Here is a 24,477-nt window from a genome sequence, read left to right as displayed (position 1 = left end):
AAATAAACCCAACGGGGCAAAGATGAGTGTCCTCACAGTTAGTTTCACTCGTGAACCCAGCCAGCAATTCAAGTGCCTCCACTTTGTTCTAGGTTGCTGCACTCTAATGATCGACAGTAAAGAGGATATGTAGAATTGACTCTTCACAGAGACTGGCTGAAACAGTGCTAAAATATAACATCAAAGGAAAACATTATCCAAGCAAAAAAGGAGTTTGGGGAAATGAACCACTTCTCTTTAGAAATGAGATAAAGAAATAATAAGCAACTTTGTGCTATGAACTCTATCTAGTTGACCCAATAATTATTGATTAGTAGATTAGAAACAGAGATGAGTGTGAATGGGATGTTAGGAATTTGTAGACAGCTAGCCTCTTGAAATCCATTTTGGAAAATGGATAGAAACAATCAAGCAAATAAAGACATCCATAAATGACCACCATATTGAGAGACCAAGTTTAATACAGATGGCTTGAGTATTGATCTCTTGCCCTAAACTATAAACATTAATGGTTATGGGGAAGTAATCTACCCTCCTTAAATAGGCCATTGGCCATCTAAAAATGAGAAGTGACTATTACAACTTCCCAAACTAGGACTATCTATTCAGACACAGATGCAAGTAAAAAGAAGGGTGACAGTCAAAGGGATGACAGTTCATTTGAGATGAATTAATTCTTGAAACAAATGCTAACATAAAAAGAAGTCAGTCACCTTAATAGACAAGATGGTTTTTTGTTGTTGTTGTTTTATCATATTCATTCAATAAACATTTATTGAGGGCCTCCTATATACCAGGCACTGATCTTGGTACTGGGATAAAGCAATAAACAAAACAGATACCAGTCCCTGCTCTAATGAAGGAAACAAACAGTTTAAAAAAAAAAAAAAAAAAAAAAAACCAAGAAAAATATATAGTATGTCAGATGGCAACAAGTGTTTTGAAGAAAATGAAGGCAAGATAGATACAGATTATTGGGGAAGGTGTTATTTTAAATAAAGTAGTCAGAAAATATAAGGCATAAGTTTTTAAAAAAATAAAAAAGAAGTAATGTTTGGAAAATAGTAGACCAGGGTAATACTACATTATTATATTAGTTCCTTTTTTTTTTTTCCTCAATTAAAACTGAAGGACCAAAGAAACCCAAGGAATTAGATTCATGATGCTACTTGTTCTGCTTCTATCACCGTCAAACATTAGGTAAAATAATTTATCTTTGCCTTCACCTTTCCATTTTCTGGAGGAAGGGACATAGGTTTGATACAATGAATCAAAAAAATGAAAAAGATCCTTAGGGTATTATGCAGTATAATAAAGAGCAGAGCAATGTAATTCCAAAAAGATAGCTCTCAAATATTTGAAAAAAAAATCACTAAATCCTAAAACTTCTCTTGGAAACAATTTCCATGTCTCAAGACCATTACATTGGTTACCCTTGTAAGAACTTTCTCAGGAATAGTTTAAAATGGTTACTTTAATAATACAAAAGATCTCACACTATAGAACTGCTGAATGCACTCACAAATCACTTAAACTCCTAAACTCTAACCATCCCAACGTACAATCAGAAAGGAAATAAATCTGACATTCAAAAAATAATCTCTTACCTTTTATAGGATCTACATTTTTAAAATATTATTCTAAAATAATAACGTTCCTCTAGTGGATGAGAAATTATCTTGTGCTGTCCAAGAACTTTTCAACGACTGAGACAAATCCTGCTGTGAGTAGTTTTGAAAGGACTTTCACAAGCCCACATTGCTCACTGATGCAAATGTCTCATGAGAGGCATCTACCTTTAAAATGCAATTTGGAATCTGCTTCTGTTAAAAATAAATGACAGTATGAACTACAAGGACATAAAACAACAAAAGAAAAACCTCATTTTAGTTTATAATAAAACCCAGAGCATATCATCACCTCTGCAAGACAACATACATGAAAAAATATCTGATCAAAATTTAATATGTTGTACAGTTTTCCAAGCATACTAAGTATTAAATAATGACAATTGATCTATATTATGTGTATTAGTACATAAGCATAAAGTAGCTATATATATTATTATGATCTACCAGCTCTCTTTTCCCATGAAAATTCTGTACTCTACTTTGTGATTTTGATTAAAAATAAATTTTTTAAAAAATAAACCTTCTTGGCTACCACCTATATACTTACATACCTATATACTTGAGGTACTTTCACATTTAAATATCATGTTGAGTACTTTCATATAATAAATGATTTAATCTTTACAAGAGCTTATGTTTTACTATCCCCCTTTTAAAGATAAAGAAACTAAGGCTTAGAGAAGTTAACTAACCTACTAAAGATCACAAAGTAAGTGTCTGCAATTCAAACTCCTTTTATTGATGCAGTCATTACTTAAACATTGTTGGAGAGTATATCGGGATGTAAAGTGTGACAATATAGTAATCAGAATGAATCCTTTTTCACCAATATATAAAACTTCATACACTATATCTTAGTCCATTCCTCCTGCTCTAACAAAATATCAGACTGGGTAATTTACAAGGAACAGAAATTTACTTCCCACAGTTCTGGAGGCTGAGAAGTCCAAGACCAAGGTGCCAGCATTCAGCATCTGGTGAGGGCCTTCTTGCTGCCTCCTCACATTGCAGGAGGGGCAAAAAGTACACAAGGGACAACACTGCATCTTCACATGGCAGGGGTGGAAAGCCAAAAACAAAATAAAACAGGCCTAGGACCCTCCTTTCAACTTCTTTTATAAGGTCACTAATCCCACTCAAGAGAGCTCCAGCCTCATGACTTAATCACTTCCTAAAAGCTCTACCTCTCAATACTATCACATTGGTGAGTAAGTTTCAACATAAGAATTTGGGGGGACACATTCAGCCCATCACATACATCATCAAGTGTAGCCCTTCACAGTGTTTTTACTTGGTTTGTTGTGTATTTATTTCAAGGGCATTATCATTGCTACAGTTGTCTACAGAACTTCTCTATGGGGATTGTCACAGAGCCAATTTCCTAACTCCTCAGGAAAATCAGCTCCATTGAACATCACGGGACCTTACATAGATTAAAGTTCTCCTCATAACCAAATATATATTTTTCTCCCACCTTCCATCTTTACCTCTTTGAATTCAAGAATTAAATTTGCAAACTATCCATATCAGTAAAAAAAAATAACATTAAATAAAAATAAATAATAACAAAAAATACAGGAGATTTACACACTTAAAAAAAAAAAGATTAAATCATGAACTATAGGCCAGGCCATCTTGCTCCCATTCTGCTCTGTCCCAGCTGCTGCTCTAGCACTGAGTCTAATCTGAGTTCCACAGAGTAGCCCATGGGAACAAGCTGAGGCTATTGATGAGCAGGTCTTATTTGGTTCACATCAGGAGTCAGACTAGCTGGGGCGAGTTCATTTGTGACCTGCTTGCATTAAGTACTATTACATAATAATATAGAAGAAACTGGCGGGAAGCCTTTATGCATCATCTACAAGTAAAATCACTTTAAGTAGAGGACTCCCTGCACAGCTCCAAACTCAAGTGCACACAATTAAAACATGCCACAAAACACAGTGTTAAATCTCTAAAGACATCCCAGCGACACCAAATCTGTTTTTCTAATGGCACACACGACTGCTTTAAAACACCTCAAACACTACCTTATTCTTACACAGTTGTGATTTTAAAGAATCTATAACCTCCTTCAGATCTCCCTATTAAGACCAGAGGTTTTTCATTACATCTCTTTTATAACACTAGATAGTGCTTGCTTTAACTTAAGCCTGTTTCCTCTCTATCCACCCAGAGGAAACAAAAACATGTTTCTTTTAATATCCCTTTATGCAAGTAAGTCAGTCCCCTTTAGCTTTCCAGCACTAAGATACATTAAGTCCAGAGTTGCTAAGCAATTTTCAAGCCTTTTGATTAGTTTCCCCAAATCAGCATCTCAAACTACATTTCAAGTCTATGTTTATATTCATTTTGGTGTATAGTGACCCAGTAAGTGACTGTGCTCTTCAGATTTTTTTTTAATTCTTAATTTTTGTGAGTACATAGTAGGTGTACATATTTGTGGGGTACATGAGATATTTTGATACAGACATACAACATACAATGTATCAAAATAATAATATAAGGATAAATGGAATTACCTCAAGCATTTATCATTTGTGTTAAAAACAATCCAATTATACTCTTTTAGTTATTTTTAAATATACAATTAAATTATTATTGACTATAGTCACTCTATTGTGCTATCAACAATTAGATCTTATTCATTCTTTCTTAAGATTTTTAAAGTTAGAATATATACTTGGAAGCTTATTTTCATCTCCCAAGCAAGAGAACAATAAAACCAAACAGAACAAAATTAATAACAAACAATAAGCCTCATCAGGGGAGATGATTTTCCTCAGGTGTGTTACTCTTAGGCTCCAGATGAGCACAACCAGCATACATTTCAAGTAAGCAGATTAAAAAAATACCAGAAATTGCCATTTATCATGCAAGTTTTTCTGAATAAAAAATAATTTTTATAAAAAACATTTGTAAGATTTTTAAGGAAATTTATTCAATGATTTAACTTTGGAAGTGTCTCTCCTTTTGGAATATATTGTATAATGGAAAACTTTCCACAGAGTCTCCATTTTAAAATCAGCCTGGTTAGAAATGTACTTAAAGCATCATCATCAATAGAATATACCTTGGAAAGGATACAGAGTGATAGCCAAGCACTTGACTTTTGGAAATAGGCTGTCCTAGTTAAATATCTCAGCTCAGCCACTAAGAATCTTTGTGCCTCAGTTTCCTCATAGAAACGAACCTAATTCATGGGTTCATGAGAAGATTTGAGATTATACCCATAAGGCACTTACTGCAATTCCTAGAACAATGTAAGAGCTCAATTAATGTTAGTCATTATTATGCTGACTTCGAAGTAATTGCTTACTCTTTCATTCCCAGACTTCAAATATATCTTTAAAAATGTAAAAACAACCAATTAATTCCTAGCAAAGATAGAGGATTTCTTTTTCTTTTTCTTTTTTTTTTTTTTTTTTTTTTTTTTGAGACAGAATCTCACTCTGTCATCAGGCTGGAGTGCAGTGGCGCAATCCCTCACTGCAACCTCAGCCTCCCGGGGTCAAGCGATTCTACTGCCTCAGCCTCCCGAGTAGCTGGGACTACAGGCGTGTGCCACCATGTCCAGCTAATTTTTGTATTTTCAGTAGAGACGAGGTTTCACCATGTTAGCCAGGATGGTCTCAATCTCCTGACCTCGTGATCCGCCCTCCTCGGCCTCCCAAAGTGCTGGGATTACAGGCATGAACCACCACGCCTGGCTCAAAGATAGAGGTTTTCTATTCTAAAATATTAATTTTACTCTACCAGTCTTTTTGTTTGTCCTGAAAATTAGTTTTTCTTTATTTTTTACAAGAGTTACCAATAGTTAATCCATCCTTGCTGTACCTTATCATTATAGTGCCCAACATTTTACACATTTGTCGTCCTCCTACTGCTCTCAGTTCAAAAGACCCCTTATCAAACAAACTATTATTAGCTTCCAGGATTCCATTTTTACTGTTTTTTCAGCCTTCCATCAGGACCTAATGGACTCAAATAGAGTCTACTATAAGGTTTATATATTGTTTGTATTACTCAGGTTTGGTTTTAAAGGTTCATAGCAAAACGTTCATTTTGAGCATATACAATTTGTTGATACTTTAATAACATTCTCTCAGGTGCATAATCATTCAAAAAATAATAATAAAGTGAAAATTTCATTGATACAATTTTATTTACTATTTGTAATAGGCCAAGAAAAGGGAACAGTGAAAGCAAGAAGATTTTTACCCATAACAATCACAGCTTATTGTTGATTAGAATTCCAAAATCAAATCAAGTCCTTAATTAATAACCCCTTTAAATTATTTTATTTTGTGGCTGAATTACCACACTGATACTTATTCATTTAATTATGCCCTGGCCCACAGAACTGACATTTTTACTGGCAGGTTATGAAATGTTTGTTAAAGCTATGAAGTCTAATTATAAAAGCCTTCTTTCAGAGGCTCACAAAGGATGGAGAAGAGCTAGAAAATTATCTCCCTGGTGCCAAAGGAAGAGTTATAAAACAAATGAAAACAAATAGAGTGAAATCAGACGAATGATACATATGTAGGTAGTTCAGAGAACACATGGATGGGAAGCTGGGCATAGAATACACAGCAGAAAATGCAAAGATTGCTCTGTTGCCATCCTTTGGGTCTTTACAGAAAATGCTATTATTTACTTTCTTTCTTCAATGGGATTGGCTGCAACTGAAGTTTCATAATTGCTAATATGTTACCATTACTCAAATAAGTAAAACTTGGGAGCAATAGATTTTTAAAATTGGCTATCTCAAAGAAAGTGTCTTTATAATCATCTAATTATCCTTTGAGGCAACTTACGTACACATGCTGTAAACATTCACTCTCTTACTTCCATGGGTGCTGCCTCCATGTTTATAGTTTAAAACTGATGGCATTATAAGAATCTGTGATGAGAACTTAGCACAATTTGTTTATTTCTTCAGAAATCTGAAAGTAATGTTCAGAAAGTAAGAACTCATGGCCGGGCGCGGTGGCTCACGCCTGTAGTCCCAGCACTTTGGGAGGCCGACGTGGGCGGATCACGAGGTCAGGAGATCGAGACCATTCTGGCTAACACGATGAAACTCCATCTCTACTAAAAATACAAAAAATTAGCCAGGCATGGTGGCATGCACCTGTAGTTCCAGCTACTTCAGAGGCTGAGGCAGGAGAATCGCTTGAACTCGGGAGGCGGAGGTTGCAGTGAGGTGAGATCACACCACTGCACTCCGCCTGGGCGACAGAGCGAGACTCCTTCTCAAAAAACAAAAAGTAAAAACTCACTAATTACAGATTAAACTCAAAAATGAATATGTAGTTTCAGCTAATAAAGGTGGTAAAACTCATATTTACTTTTAATTTATTCACATACCAATACAGTTTTTCTCTAGTCTAAATGCCAAACATTTAGCTATATTCAATCAAGATTGCTTAGCCAGATAAATAATTACCACCTTTATCAGAATAAGATACCCTCCTATAATAATCAGCCTTTAGGAACAAATGACTTTTTCAAAGACATAATTGTGTTAAATGAATCTCTAAAGAGACTGATTACTCTAGCAACAACACAGAACAGTATTTGAACTATAAAATAACTCTTCTTTGTTACTCTTTATTATATACACAAGTATAACATCAAGAAACTACCCAGAAATAGGTGGGCAGGACACTTACAGGTGGGCCTGAAGGTCTGGGTCAAGAAGAGAAAAATGACTCAGATATTCTTGATCTCTAGGCCTCATCGTGCCTACTTCTAGGCCTACCTATGCTATATGCCTGTTAGCCCTGTTCCAGTTCATGGGAGGGAATTACAGTACCCTTCCTGTCCCCTCAGAGTCCAAGCAAGGTGTTCTTTGCCAAGAGTGAACAATCAATCTCTTCTCCTTGTCCTCACCTTTTAGTGGAGCCTTTGCTTCAGAGTAGCTCCTTGTATCTCCTTTTGGCTGAGTAACTCCTTTCCAAATAGCTCCATTTGGTAGGAGACTTTGTTTTTTGCTTTCTTAACTCTCTGCCTCCCCTTAATTACAATTACCCCAGCTTCAGCAATTCTCTAGGAAGAGACTCCTGATAGGAAGATTAGTAGAGAATTAGTTGATTAGTTAGGATATTTGTCTTAATAATTAGAAAGTACATCTGTTTTAAAGATAGAGCACACATTCAACATAACTTTGTGGCTATCTTTATTCATCAGCTTAAAGTTTTCAAGCTGGGTTTATTTCACATGTAAACTCAGAAGTGCAAAAACTAACAAAATTCCTTGAAACTACTCTTGTTATGTCTAGGTAGAAGTCTCTTCAACCAGGCAGTTAGGTGTCTCATTATTCTTAGAAAACTCTAAGGACTACCTGTATTTATTTTATAACCCAATTAAGGTATCTTCTCACTACCATTGGAAAGAAATATTTCTCTTTTCTTATGCTTGACATATTTTTAAGTATCACACATTTTTAAGTGTGTTCCCTTTTCTAGTTTTACTACCTGGTTAATATTTAAAAAAAAAAAAACTATATCTGCCTATACTTATGTTCTTAATCATAAGACTGCCCTCTAAGGGAAGGTATTCAACAAAAAACAAAAACTGATCTTAATACCATGATATTAGTGTACTGAAATAAGAACCACGATTAAGAAATATTAATATACAAAGAGTAATCTTTTTCTGAGAGTGAGAACTGGAACAAAATGAGACCAAAATTACTTAAAATGAGAAATAATATTAGAACTTGAAATTCTTGTGTTGTGTCTCCCAACAGTGCAGATAAGGATAAGGCCTTTGGCTTTACCTGGATCGACCTTGGATAAAAGGGGAAAGAGAAATAGAATAAGAAATTTAATTTAAGCAAAAATTTTCTTCTTCTTCCAAAAAAATATTATATTCAGTCAGTTGCTCTATCCACCAACTCATTTAATAAATATTTATTGAGTCAGTATATAAAACTTTATAAAATCCCATAAAGTATAAGATGAAATACAAGAAAACTAAATACTTCAAGGAAATACTACAGAAAGTGCTACAAGAGTTCAGAGGAAGGAAACTTCATATGATTAGCCTGCATAGATGTGAATCCCTTTCAGATAAGCCCCAAAACATAAATTGGATTTTCACCAAAGGAGTTAAGGTGGAGGGCATCCTGAATAACTGGGAGGAAATGACTCTATGTGGAACTACAAAAGCGAAAGTGTGGAAAGAAGAAAGCAATGGGCTATTCAGAGAAAGAGAGACAAAAATGAAGAAAAAAAGGAAAGACATAAGAAAGACACTTTGAGTTTAAAGCATGCTGCAATTCAATGGGAGGAGTAGGAAATACGGTTGGAATCAGAACTGAACCAGGTCAAAACGTCATGGAATATTAGACCCAATCTATTTAATCTGTAAGAAACAAGGACCCTGAGAAAGATTCTGACCAAGGGTATATGATCAGAAGCTTGACAGATAAATGTAGTATACTTGTAAAGCCATACTATGAAAAATTTGGGGATTATTCGAACACAAATTATCACCTGGAAAAAGACAGAAAACAAGGCAGAAGACTGTGCAGAGAGGTTGGAATATTCAAAACTTCAGATTAGAAGATTGAAATCCTACTTAATGTTGCTCTTGTCTTTCTATACTATAGATGAAACTAAGGTAATCATTAAATCATCCTAAGCATTTGTATTGCCATTTTGACAGTCTTCATCTTGATCTACTAAACCAGATCAATCTCAATCTCTCTCTCTCTCTCTCTCTCTCTCTCTCTCTCTCTCTCTCTCTCAACTTTCTGGGGGAATTATAAGGATGAGTCAGGGAACCCTAATCTAGAAGATTAATTTTATTTTATAAAATAATAGTTCATAGATTTTCCTTTAAAGAGCAAACAACTTTTTCCTTCAAAGAGCAAACAATCATTACGGCCAGATGCAGTGCCTCATGCCTGTAATCCCAGCACTTTGGAAGGCCGAGGCAGGTGGATCACTAGAGTCCAGGAGTTCATGACCAGCCTGGGCAATTTGGCAAAAGCCTGTCTCTATAAAAAATACAAAAAAAAAAAAAACAAAAAACAACCAGCGAGGTACGGTGGTACACACCTGTGTTCCCAGCTGTTCAGGAGGCTGAGGTGACAGGATCATTTAGGCCCGGGAGGCGGAGGCTGCAGTGAGCTGAGATCACACCACTGCACTCTAGCCTAGGCAACAGAGTGGGACCCTGTCCCCTACTACCCAAAAAAACCAGGGGGGTGGCAAACAATAATTATTGCTACCATCACAAAAATATAAATGTTTTCATATACACAATGGGTGAATAAAATGATTTTAAAAAATAATTTTTACACACAGTGGGGTCTGGTTGAAAAAGGAGAGCAATTCTAAAGGTAAAGGATAACAACATGTTAGATTTGTGGATTCCATGGGGCATCGGCTACATGTCTGCCCAGTGCATTTCCCATCTCCTGCTCTGTCCTTGGGTGGACTACCCGTCTCATTCCATGTGCTCTGGTGGAGTTCTCAATCCTCATGACGGCAGCCCATCTAGAGCAGAGGCTGCCATGACACAGCTTCAGTGGAGGATGTGTTTCCACGACTACGCTCTCCACAGAACTGGCAGGGGCTGGAAGCAGCCAGAAGCCCCACCCTCCCAGGCACAGCTGCAGTGGCGGCTCCAAACCCAGGCATTTCTGTACTCTTGGAGGCCAGGAAAGGCCCCCTGTCTCTTCAGGCTCAGAAGTGTCTGCTCTCACTGCCTGGCCTCTCGTTGCTCCCTGCACTTGCTCCTATCTTGGAGTGGAGTTGAGGCCTAGCCCAGGTGCTGTCACAATCAGGCTGGGTGTGCACACACTAAGGGCAGCATTGACATACCAGCGATCCTGCTGCCTCAGCCCCCTCCAGGCTTTGGGTGCCAATGAGCATGGGAGGGAGGCTGAGTGGAGCCTGAAGGCAGTTTGGTGCTGGCCTGCAGGCACCCCACAGCACAAACAGCCTGGGTGCCATGAACTGTGGCAGGAGGCAGACAGGCTCCTGAGTGGAAGGGGGTGGGTCCGTAGTGAAGCCCCACATTTAAGCTGCAGAGGGCCTGAAGCCCTCTAGGGGCCAGGCTGCTGGTGGTGCAAACCAGAGTGGGAACTTGTGGTACTTTCCAGCCCTGCCCATCGCCACTCATGGACCAATTGGTGCACACTTCCTCCCCTCTGAGGCCCACAAGAGCTCCAGACTCAGCCAGACTCAAAAAATTGATGGAACCCACTTCAGGCTCTCCTCTCTGCTGAGAGCTAAAGAGACGACAGGATGACCAGTTGTGGAGAGGAGCTACCCACACCAGGATCACCTCTCTGATGAGAGCTGAACATTTGAAGGGATGACCTGCCTGTGGAGAGGAGCTATTCAATGTGGGTCTCCTCTGAGTTGTTCTGTTGCTCAATAAAGTTCCTCTTTGCCTTGTTCACTCTCCACCTGTCCACATACCTCATTCTTCCTGGACTCAGGACAAGAACTTGGGACCCACCAAATGGCAGGGCTAAAAGAGCTGTAACAAAAACAGGGCTGAAACACATCCCTTGCTTGCCACATAGATGGTGATAAGAAGGAGAGAAAGAAAAGGAGAGAAGAGCTATGGTCCTTCAGGGACCCCAGATCTAGGAGCTCCTTGAGCCTGGGCTGTGACATCTTCTTTGGGTCTCTTCCTATTCCTGGAATCTCCAAGCTTCTGTGTACCACCACCACATTCCCAGTGCCAACCATGGAAGCTGCTTGCGGTATGCCTGGTCTGACAGCAGCCTCTCAGGGAGCTGGCATGCTGGTGGAAGGGCTTATGGGGTGCCAGTTTAGTCAGTCACCCCTGTATAGGACACTTACGAAACATCATAGGGGGCCTCTGAAGAGAAACATCTCCTTATTGCTATTGTGTCCCCAGGCCAGTGAGCATGACCTGTTCTGCAGCTTTACAAAGAATGCTCAGGGGTGAAAGCATTGGAATGTGACCAGACATCCTGGCTCCTTGTAAAACCAGCTCCCACGACCTGCAGCCCCAAGTTAAAGATTATCTTAGTAGTTGGACATATGCTTTTAGCTTAAAGGAAATTCACGTAACCGCCACTGCTATAAATCTTTCCAGTGATGTACGCTCCCCCTCCTTCACCATTTTACCCCATACCATCCCCTTCTTAGATCAAAAGATTTTACTCAATAAATTGCCAAGAAACCACAGCTCTGGGCCTTCTGCAGTCTTCACTCTAGCAAATGGCCCCATGGACCTGCTTTTACTCTTAACTTGTCTTTTCTCATTCCTTTGTCGCCACCAGACTTCAGGTACCCACAGCCGGGGTTGGGACTGATCACCCCAACACTAGCACCCATGCCAGTGCCTGGAACTGCCTGCCCTGCTACAGCCAGCATGCCTGGCTGTGCGCAATGGTCAGACCCCATGCTCGCTTGCACACCTCTCACCACTCCGTGCCTGGCTCACCCTTGGCAGGCATAGGATCCAGGCTGGTAGCATAAGCCAAGTGCAGCCTTCCAGGTCGAGTGAGCAGAACAAGCCCAGCGGGCCTAAGGAAAACTCCAGCAAATGTGCCACTGGTCAAAGAGGTTTCCGACTGGCAAAGTAACATTCCAAGGATCCTGTAACACTCATACTTGAATTTTGCCAAGGGCCTGGCCACTTACATTGAACCTCCATGCACAGTGGCTGGATACAAAGTTGGCCAGAAGACCAAAGCAACGTCAATTAGATTTGTTCCCTGGAATTTTTAAGTGTTCACTGAGAGACAGAGTTCTATTCTAGTAGCACTCTCTCTGCTATTTCCTCAAAGTACTTATGGTTTTCTTATATTTTTTCATGTATTTCATGGGATTTCACAAAGTCTCGTATAGAGACTCAATAAATATTTGTTAAATGAATTGGACAGAGCAACTGAACTGAATATATTATTTTTATAAGAAGGTGCGTATCTCCCTCATTCTGGGCTACAATAATGTATATCTGGAGATACCTGCCACCATGTGCCTGTCTGAACCTTGCCCCATATAGGATAAGATGAAACAAATACACAAAGAAGCATAACTGAGAAATAAAGATGAGACAAAGAGAGAGACGAAAATGTCATACCACCATTGGAGCTCCAGGAGTTTTCTGAGGTCAGTTATACCCCAGGACTTCCCAGTTTCACGAATCAATAAACTATCCTCCAAATTCACTAATCTAGCCCATGAAATGTTTATGTAAGCTTTGATTTGGATTTCTGTCATTTCTAATACCAAATCCCTGATACACAAATTTGTTATGGGCCAGGCGCAGTGGCTCACACCTGTAATTCTAGCACTTTGAGAACCCAAGGTGGGTGGATCACGAGGTCAGGAGTTTGAGACCAGCCTGGCCAACATGGTGAAACCCTGTCTCTACTAAAAATAAAAAAATTAGCCGGGTGTGGTGGTGGGCACCTGTAATCCCAGCTACTCAGGAGGTTGAGGCAGAAGAATTGCTTGAATCCAAGAGGCGGAGGTTGTAGTGAGCCAAGATTGTACCACTGCACTGCAGCCTGAGTGACCAAACAAGACTGTCTCAAAAACAACAACAATAACAAAACAAATATGTTATGATGCCCAGCCCAGAACAGTGGTCTGTGCAGCTAAGCAGCATGAATGAACTCCAAGGTGCTGAGTACTTCAGAGGTGCAGGAAGGAGGAAGGGGAAAGACTAAGTCAAGCTTCACCAGAGAAGGGTCCACAGTCTCTGCTTCAAGATGATGTCACTGTTCTAAATCCATCAGAAAATTGGATAAAATTAGAGCTGCCTGTATTACCTCCCCACAGGCATGCCTGTAACATTTAATTATACAACTGAAGACTGACCACTGCTTTTGTCTAAGCAAACATATTCTAGAGCATATTTCTCAATGGTTAACTGAAAGTCACATTTTAGAAATGAAGCGAACTCTTCAAGTTCTTTTCACCTTTGTTTTTGAATCTAGTTATTCAGGCAATTATTACAAAACAGCCCATTATTCCTGAGAAATACCATTAAGTAGACAGGCTAAACCATGATGTGGAAGGCATTCTCATTAATGGAACTGATACAAGAAGGAAAAGACATCTAAAGATACAATGGGAAAATGTAAGTGCAGACCTTACCTCTAAGGAGCTTGAAAATTCAGTGTTGAGAAAAAGCAGCCATCTTTACACTGAGATTTGTTTAATGAAATTCTTTAAACCACAGAGAAAACTACTCAAAATAAGACTAAAATGATTCCATGTTTATTGGCTCAATAAATAAGCCCAAAATGAAGTAAAGAATGCCTTGATTTACCAGTTCAATATCTTTAGTCAATTAGTGTACATTGGTGATGAATTTCTTTATTTTTTTCTTGGAATATATGTTGACAAGTGAAAAAAGTCACTTCAATTATAACAAAATGTTTATCACTTTGATAACTTATAACAGTAACAATAATACTTATTAAGCACTCAGTGCCAGATACTGTCCTTAACACTTTACATGTATTCCTTCATTCAATCTAGTCAATGACACTTTTGGGGAAGCACTAATTATTTCCTTTTTACAGATGAGAAAACTAAAGCAAAGAAAGGTTACTTAACATGTCTGAGGCCACAGAATAAAAAGCAAAAACAGGTTGGAACTAAAGTAGTTTGGTTACAGCACTAGTGTTCCTAATCATTGGGCTTTAGAATAGATAAAACTCTACTGTATTTCTTTTTGTGTATTAGGCTGTCTGCGTGACAGAAAAAGAAAAAAAAAAAACAAGTAAATCATGGCAGAATGGAAGAAGTAGCATTTTCTCTCTCTCTCTTTTTTTTTTTTTTTAGACAGAGTTTTGCTCTTGTTGCCTAGGCTGGAGTGCAATGGCACAATCTCAGTTCACAGCAACCTCCACATCCCGGGTTCAAGCAATTCTCCTGCCTCAGCCTCCCGAGTAGCTGGGATTATAGGCATGCGCCATCACGCCCAGTTAATTTTGTATTTATAGTAGAGACGGGGTTTCTCCATGTTGGTCAGGCTGATCTCGAACTCCCAACCTCAGGAGATCCGCCCACCTCGGCCTCCCAAAGTGCTGGGATTACAGGTGTGAGCCACCGCGACCAGCCAGAAGTAGCATTTTCTAAATGAAAGCTACAAAAAAAAAACTGGTTGAGGATGGGAAATGGGGAGGAAATACAGTAGGTGAGAATGGCATGAATAGGGGTACTGTAAAGAAAATGAGAAGCAGCAAGTGGTTTGATGGGGTATCCTCATAGAGACCTCACAGTCAGTGATCAAGTAGTGAGGAGCTGGACAGGCCAATGGAACCTCATTTTGAAACATTTGCAATATTGGCTTGATAAATTACAGTTAATTTAGTAGGACTTAGAGATTTACTCATGATTTTGGGACAGAGTGATATGATTTTCTCCTGTACTTTAGGAAAAAGAATCTGAAATTCTGGAGGAAGGCCGTAGTTAGAATGTGACTTTGTGGCTAATCATGATCCAAGTGAGATAATGAAGGCTCAACACTGTCTTAGCTAGAATAGAAAATAGGAAGGAATTGGAGGCTGTAAAAACATTTGACATAGTCTGGGGAGGGAGAAATTGAGAGATCATAAGAAAAGCAGGGGCAAAAAAGAGACGTAATGTATTCCAGGAAGGGTTTCATGGTTTAAGAAAACACCACCACCAAAAAGAAAGGAGTCAGCAAAGGCTTCTTGGAGGAAGAGAAACGAGAGTGAAATTTGCTAACTGGGTGAGAGCTGGCTATGAAGGAAGTGGGAGGTAGTAGAGAGGAGAGAGAGAATGGGGAAATTGAAGTAATTCAAGAAGGACTAGATATGCAAAGACCTAGCTACAAGATAATATTTTGTGACAGAAAAATCAAGACAGAGCCTAAATGAAAGCTGAAAATTGGTTCAAGGAGGGAAGGGATGTAAGGGAGATCAGAGGCCTCAGCCGCAGGTGTTCCCAGATCTTCATTCTGGTGCTCTCCCATTAATGATACTCAGCTATTCTTCATGTGCCTGCTCCTTGGAGCAGTAATTTTATTTTGCCTTGACTTACTCCAGTAGAGACGGGGTTTCTCCATGTTGGTCAGGCTGATCTCGAACTCCCAACCTCAGGAGATCCGCCCACCTCGGCCTCCCAAAGTGCTGGGATTACAGGCGTGAGCCACCGCAACCAGTTTTAACATGGTTATTAACATGTCTTCTCTGTCATCTTACTCATAGTTTGTTTCATCATAATTTTGTCTTGCCATAATCACCCCCATCACCTTAGGGTCATCTGCTAGTTTGTGGTATTTTTTTAACTTTACTTGAATTGCTAACTAATTAACTCCTTCTCTTGAACTGACTAACCCACTCCTAATTTTGAGTCAGGCCAGATCATAGCACTGGTGACCTATAGCTTCACAATTTGTGGATCACGTGCTCACCCCCAAACTAATCATCTGTAAGGGTAATTTCATTCAAACCATGACTGCTTCCTCTATTTCTAGTTTTCCCTAAAACCAAAAAGTTACCACATGGCCAGTATTAAATTATTATTATTAATTTGAAATTCTATGCCAAAAAAATAAAGGAATAGAAAAAAGCAGCCAAAAAACCAAATGAAATCATGTCCTTTGCAGCAACACAAATGGAGCTGGTGGCCATTATCTCAAGTGAATTAATGTAGGAATAGAAAGCAAAATACCACATGCTCTCACTTATAAGTAGGAACTAAACATTGAGCATTCACGGACATAAACATGGGAACAACAGACACTGGGGACAACTAAAGGGGAAAAAAAGGAAGGGAACCATGGGTTGGAAAACTACCTATTGGGTACTCTGCTCAGTACCTGGGTTCAGTATATCCATGTAACAATCCTACAAATGTATCCTCTGTATCTAAGATAAAAGCTGATTAAAAAAAAAAAAAAAAAAGACCCAAGTCACATGAATAGTGAAGAGCTACAGGCTTTCATACATTTCTAATGTAAAATATATGATGGTTAACTTTGGTAACCTTGGGGGTAGAAACATATTTTTAATACATAATAAATCAATTAAATAGGCAGGTAATGATTTTATTTTGAAAAAAAATTATAAAAAATCATCATCTGTCCCCTTTTACTCTCCGCAGTCCCTTTCAAGGATATCTTTTCTTGCTAATTTAGAAAATCTGTGTGAAACACTCAAAACAAATTTCATGGTTATATCTTACTAAAATTAGAGAAATAAAATCAATCACTTTCTTTTGAGTCTTTCTATGCTTAATTAAATGTATCCTCTTAGCTACTTTGTTTTTAATCCAATGAATGACAAAGTAATTTTTCTTCTCCTTTTTTTTTTTTTTTTTTTGAGATAGGGTCTCACTCTGTCACCCAGGCTGGAGTGCAGTGGCGTGATCTCTGCTCACTACAACCTCCGCCTCCTGGGTTCAAGCGATTTTCCTGCCTCAGCCTCCCAAGTAGCTGGAATTACAGGCACCTGCCACCAAATCCAGTTTCTTTTTTATTTAGTAGAGACAGGGTTTCAACATGTTGGCCAGGCTGGTCTCAAACTTCTGACTTCAGGTGATCTGCCTGCCTCATCTTCCTGAAGTGGTGGGATTACAGGTGTAAGCCACTGCGCCTGGACAATTTGTTTTCAAATTTATGTTAAATCGCGCCTAAATAAAATATAGGATATTAAGAATGTTCAGCATCTTGTTCAACATTTAAACAAACTCTAGTACATACTGTGCAGATTATCCAGAGCTCAATAACCATGTTAAAAACAAAAAAAAAGAGAGAGAGAGAGATTAAAGTAGAACACAGCCACAGGCCAGATCTGGCTTGAAGACTTGTTTTGTTTGACACATACCAGTGCAGCAAAACTGTTTTCTGATGAAATGCTTACATGTATAAATGAAAAACTTCACAGAAAAAATCCAAACTTAAGTCTCCTCCTTAGAAATAAAAACTAAAACCAAAAACCAGAAGTTCTGGCAAAACTATGCCCTCATTCCCACATATCAACAATCACTGCAATCTACATTCTTTAAACTGTGAATTCAGATACCAGTTTGCCATAGTACCCATCACTCCTTATATTTACCATTGGTTAAAAGTGTCAGTGGTAGGCCGGGCGCGGTGGCTCAAGCCTGTAATCCCAGCACTTTGGGAGGCCGAGACGGGCGGATCACAAGGTCAGGAGATCGAGACGACAGTGAAACCCCGTCTCTACTAAAAATACAAAAAATTAGCCGGGCGCGGTGGCGGGCGCCTGTAGTCCTAGCTACTCGGGAGGCTGAGGCAGGAGAATGGCGTGAACCCAGGAGGCGGAGCTTGCAGTGGGCCGAGATCGCGCCACTGCACTCCAGCCTGGGCAACAGCGTGAGACTCCGTCTCAAAAAAAAAAAAAAAAAAAAAAGTGTCAGTGGTTGCAGCCACACAGAGACATTATATAGGTACAAGAAATACTATTTCCTAAGCACGATAAGTACTTTCCAGATCATCTACATGAGCCATTCTGTTCACTGGTGAGACTCCCATGCATACTTACGATCATACCCTTCTGCCTAAAGAAGTTAAGTGTCTTACTCAGAATCAAAAAGTTGCTAAGTAACAGTATTAGACTCGAATCTGAATCTGACCCAAAATCCAATGTTTTTCCAGCTTCTGCACAAATACTGCTAGCAAATAAGTAACAATTATTTTTCCCAAACAAGAATCATGAAGCTATTCTAGCTTATTTGAATATAGCTACTTTTATATCACAAGATCAAACTTACTACACATAACAGGCAAAATATGGAAGGCACCCATTTAGTCTAACTTCAAAAAAAGATATACATTCTCTCCTTTCTGAATTTCGTCTTATTTCTTTCAACAATAAAAGAAAGGTTAGATACAAAAAGTATCAGATCGCCCACAAATAGGCACTTAAAAAAGAAAAGTATGTCAATCATTGGGTAAGCCTCAGAAGGAAACTGTGGCAAAACATTAATTTTCTCCTCTTTCAGAAACTTCTTTGCTCAAATTCTACTTTCATTCTTTCTAATACAAACCTGAGGCTGGCTCTTACACAAAACTGTTGAAGTCATTCTTTTGTTCCTTCTACATTTCTCATCTGTAAACGTGCTCATCAACTTGTCAACCAGGCTGTTAGAATTTGTATTTAATCTTCACATTCCCTTTCGGCTAAAATTTTTTCCCATTCTTTAATCATTTCCTATCTTGATTACTATAATTTCTTTTTTATTGTCCTCTTGAAATTCATACTTGTTAAGTCATGTACGGCCAGAATATATAGCTAAAATAACATTTCCTTCCAACTGTCTTTCTCTTCACATAAACATCTCCATTCTCTCTCGGAAAATTCCAATTTGCCTTCAGATCATTCCAGGTACCTCACTGTAATTGTCTTCTCTGTCACTAGAGTATGGAGTCACACATGTCACCAATTTTGTCATCTCACTTTCCTTTGAGGAGGTCCCAAGTAGATATTCATTGAAATAGTCTCTTTTCAAGAGCACTGTTTTAAAATGTTGCCTATCAAGCTAGATAACAAGAAAACAGATGAAGGATTAACTATATGAGTATTTCATTTCTTCCCTAGAAAAAGAGGAAATGATTCAAGATATATTCCACAGTTTAAACTTGCTTTGAATTTTAGTTTTTGGAATGTATTTTTATCACAAATTGTCAATTTATGACTGCATAAATTTATGGTGTACAAAGTGATGTTATGATTTACGAATACAATGTAGAATAATAAAATCAAGCTTGTTAACACATCCATCACGTCAAATACTTACCACTCTTCTGTGGTGAGAACATCTGAAATTTATTCTCAGCAATTTAAAAATGTACAATACTCTATTATTAACTATATTCACCACACTGTGCAATAGAACTAAAAAGAAATACCATATTCCTCCTGTCTACCTGAATTTGTACCCTTAAAGTGGAATTTCAAGGAAATGGTTTCTCAGATTCTAACATCTTTTGGCAAAAGATGAGACATCCAATTATATCATATGAGGCACTAACAAATGCAAATAGACTAACCATATAATCAAAAGAATATCATTTAAGGCAATAAGCCCTTCAACTTCAGAAGGCTTGGCTTTATGACTATGTTCAGTCAACCACATAACCATTTTGAAGTCTTGCAGTGGATAAAATAACACCTTTGAAAGGTGGGGGAAAAGAAGAAAAGACATTTTATAAAATGCATGCAAGTGATTTTTCCCATATCAATACTTGAAATAAAACCCTAAATGGCACATTTTAATTTTCCCTTTGTAATTTTCTGGGGAAAAAATGCCAGTGTAAATTCTTATCAAAGACATTCCTCATCTTCTGATCTCTCTCTCTCTCTCTCCCCCCCCCCACACTCACCCCCCCCCACCCCCCACCAATATGCAGTGGAGTTAAAATGTTCCTGGTTAGGAATATTTTTCTCTGTTCTGCAATCTGTAGTAATTCTTTATCTTAAAGCTAGTTCTCCTTTTGGTGTTAGAATGGTGGCCAGGAGCCCAGCAGAACAGAAAGAGAATCAATTCAAGAAACTCTCCCAGTGAGAATAAAGGAAGACCTGTCCAGGGATGTACCAGCACTATTCCTAATATCAGTCCACTTAAGTGGGTACCTGACCCTTTTCACATGAAACAAGAAGTGGTAAGAAAGGTGGTGTTCACCTTAGACTAATAAAGCCCACTCATGGAGCTTGGATTAGGCTCAGCTTCTCCTGAAGCATTTAGCCTACAGCAGAGTAGAGCAGAGTGAAGAAACTAGGATATACTGTAAGTAAGGAATAAAGGGGATATCAATGCTGAGTACAACTAAAAATGTCCATTGAGTCAGAATGAGAATTGTGACAGAATTATCCAATCTCCTTTACTTTATCTTTTATAAACAATAACAAAACTAGTATATTTTATATTCTGATTAGAAGCAAATAACAATAGTTCCAGGTAAGATTTATCTCAAAATTATGATGCTAAAGAATAATCAATATGAATGAAATTCTAATACAAGGAAGAAAAACTGCTTGATATGAAATAACTATCAATCTTCCCTATATATTCTATAAATCTTATTTTTTAATATAAAAATTAAGTTTAATATTTTTCGCAAGATTAGATCTCTACTATGAACTGAAAGTCTTTGATATCTCTCTGAAGGTGAGTATTAGAATCAACGGAAGCAGTATTTTTCATGTTCTTCACTTTTCTTTTCAAAATCATGAGCTATGGAAAAGGCTATTGCCTTTTTGTGCTTTCATAAGCAGTAAACATCAAAGGATTCTATGATGGACAGAAAATTTGTATCCTAGGGACAATAATAAAATCTTCTCTCTTTATTCACTCTTTCCCTATATATGAATTGTTTAGCTTAGCATTTATGGTCTTTGTAAACAAATAGCAAAACATAAACAAGTATCCCAAGTATCTGCTCCTGTTCTAAAGTTTTCTTATGCAAGTCATCACCAGACCTGGTAAACCAAGGTTTTACAAGTCTTACCAATTTCTGTGCACTTCCTTTTAAACTTTTCAACTCTTATAAATGTCATATTTCTTATGAAAATTAATGTCTTCCTCCTGAAAGAGCTGCAAATAAATAATGCATGTACCTATACTATTATGTTGTATTGCCCACATTTAATAAAACAAAAGTGTAAACTTTCAACATATTTTCAAAAGTGTTATCAGTTTTTTTCCATTACAATGTTAAAGAAAATGCACCAATAAACCCCAGGCAACATAAATAAAATGTTCCCCATATGGTCTTAAATTAAATCACAGAAATATCCAAGGCTATACACTCAGCTAGATCTAAAATATTTTCATTAACCTAACCACAGCTGTGAAAGTCTGGAGATGGGAGATCTCCAATTAACCTAGTTCATAATGAATAAGGCTTTAATTCAGTCAGGTACTAAAATAGTTGTTTTTTCTGATTAATTATTTCAGGCTGACCAGTTATAGGCCAGGGCTACGTACATCAATGTCACTCACTTGGTTAGCAATGACACCAGTGGAAATTACTTTCCCATGAACAGTTCTGAAATCTGAGCCCCTGACTAAAGCCAGTTATTACAAAAGTATAATAAATCTTGGAAATCGAGGACCTGCCTCTTCTAATACAAAATAATAAATATTTTTCTTAAAATCCCAGAGTTCTGCTTAAAATATGAAATAACAAATACATCCACAACTAAGAATATCTATACAAGATCAAAAGTCATCTATGTTGAGCACTAAAATTTATGAAGGAGTGAAAGAGGGCATGAAATAGAGGTATTAAGATAGAAAGAAAGAGACTATATGGCTAACAAAATCAACTACTGATGTATGTTATACTATTTGGGTTTAGCTGTTTAGCTGTTAACCATCACAAGTTATTTTTACATGGAAATTTATAACTTCCTCTACTTTGAAATGCCAAACTACTAAAAAATTTTAAAAGCCACTTTCTGAAATCTAGAATAATGACCCAATTACAGTAAAATCATAACCTTTTTTTTCTTTGTTTGAGGCACTATTTCTAAAAGTGTAATCCTAAGACCACCTGCGATCATCAATATGCTGACCAAGACCTAATAAACCAGAATCTCTGGAAGTAAGGCCTAGGACCTTAGATTTTAAATTAATATTGCAGGTATTAATATTTCTGCATTGGTTTGAGCTATTGTATTTGCCAGTGCATAAATTTTAAGTAAATAGGGCTAGCTAAACATGAAAATTAGCTCTACTGATATCATAAAATTAATTCACATATTATTCAAATTAAGTGAGTCTGTATTCTTGCTTACATATTTTATTATGATTTCATAGGATGCATTATCTTATGAAAGAATGAAATCACATCTAATTTAATATGACTGTCTTTTTACCTTAGCTGTCAGTATTCTACGATCTCAAATCACTGTTTGGTGGAATCAAATTCAACTACAATAATTAAACAGTACCACTAATTTTTTTGCTCTATAAAACAGGAAATTAATCATTTTTTTAATCTTTCTTAACCTGTTTCTATTGTGTTTAATCTGAAAAGCTTTCTCAATAAATTAATGGAAGTAAATGAGGTATCCATAAGCAACAAAGTGATCTTAGAGTAGTGAAAGAATGATTCAAGCAATGGGAATATTATTTTAACTTCTTTTATCAGAGGCCCATAAACAGCTAGTGGAAAAAGAAATTTCACAAAATAAATTTGGAACCTAATTCTCTGACTACAAATTTATGCTCGCACTATTTCTCCAAGTTCCACTATAGAATTATGTCACTTATATTTTATGTCACTTATCTGCCAGGTTGGTGCAAAAGTAATTGCGGTTTTTGCCATTTGAAACCTAATATTACACTTTTCCAGTTAGTATTAAAGAACAAACCACTGACCCTATTCCCACCATATTAAAGCAGCACAGGCTCACAAAGGAAAAATATGAAATCAATTTCAAAGTCAGAGCTGAGCTTCTACTTATAATTCCTTTACATGTATTATAAAGTAAAATATTTTATAGGTATCATAAGGTATAAAAAATGAAGAGTAAAATATTTTTTGGTTACCAGATAAAAAATAAATCCTTTTTAAAACAAGTTCAGATTTTGAAACAAATCTGATGGTATTTCTGAATACGTAAAATAAATTTCTTTAAATTATTTGGAGGCATAAAAGCTAGATTTAATTGCAGATTTGCAAAGATGGTTTAACATCAGAAAATTTATTATATTAAATGCAGGAAAAATAATTGTTAAATTAAATATTCATTTGAGATAAAAAGTCTTCTGTATTACTCAGGCTTCTCCAGAGAAACATGATGGATGGATGGATGGATGGATGGATGGATGGATGGATGGATGGATGGATGGATGGATACAGAGGGAGACAGAGAAGAGAGACAGAGACTGATAGATATACAGACACACAGATATTTACTATAAGGTATTGGCTCATGTGATCATGGAAATAAAGTCCTATAATTTTCCCTCTGCAAGCTGGAGACTCAGGAAAGACAGTGATGTAGTTTGAAGACCTGAGAACCAGAGAGTCAGTGGTATAGATTCCACTATGAGTCTGAAGGCCTAAGAACCAGGGTAACCGAGGGCAAGAGATGGGTGCTACAGTTCAACAGTCAGGCAGATAATGAATTCAGCTTTCCTCCACCTTTTTGTTCTATTTAGACCCTCAACAGATGGTTTGATGTCCACCCACATTGGAAAGGGCCATTTGCTTACTAAGTTCACCATTTTAAATGCTTACCTCTTCGAGAAACACCTTCACAGACACAACCTAAAATAATGTTTAACCAGATATCTGAGCATCCTGTTACCTAGTCAAGTTGACACATAAAATTAACCACCACACCTTCACAAACAAGGAGTAAAGGAAGCATCTCTACCCAAATACAGAGTAACGCAGAGTATCTCTTAAGAGCTTACAGCAAACATCACAAACTGAAATTTTAGTCACATTATCATTAACATAAAAACAAAACTGCTTCTCTCATACTGCCTAGAGATAATAGTCAATGCCTCAAGACTATTTGAAAAATTTAAGAAACAGGTATTAGAAAATTACCCACATCTGTATGTTATGACCACCAAAATAGAAAATTTTAATGGATTCTATAGCAAATTATTAGAAGACTTCAAAAGTAGTTTAATACTAGCAAACAAAAACTACAGACTTTCTATATACAAGAAACAAGCATTTCAATACTGAAACAGAGAGAGAGAGAGAGTATGTGAGCCTATACACACTAGCAACAATAAAAACATACGGTACACAGGGGAAAATGTGTATAATCACATTATGGGGAAAATTATAAAACCTTAGCTCTATGTAATGAAAAGTAATTCCATGTTCACATGTGGGAAAAAAACATAAATACAGCAAATTTGTGACA

General features: G+C 37.4%; 1 protein-coding gene across 13 annotated transcripts in view; it reads right to left on the bottom strand.

Moving 5' to 3' along the window:
- The window catches only part of LOC105475279 (inner mitochondrial membrane peptidase subunit 2), an 886,283-nt gene that overhangs the window by 546,412 nt on the left and 315,394 nt on the right, over positions 1-24,477 (bottom strand). The window lies entirely within an intron of this gene.

The sequence above is a fragment of the Macaca nemestrina genome, chromosome 4 (genome assembly GCF_043159975.1).
Source record: "Macaca nemestrina isolate mMacNem1 chromosome 4, mMacNem.hap1, whole genome shotgun sequence".
Lineage (NCBI taxonomy): Eukaryota > Metazoa > Chordata > Mammalia > Primates > Cercopithecidae > Macaca > Macaca nemestrina.
Note: the sequence above shows the minus strand (reverse complement) of the source record. Positions and strands in the feature narration are given on the sequence as shown.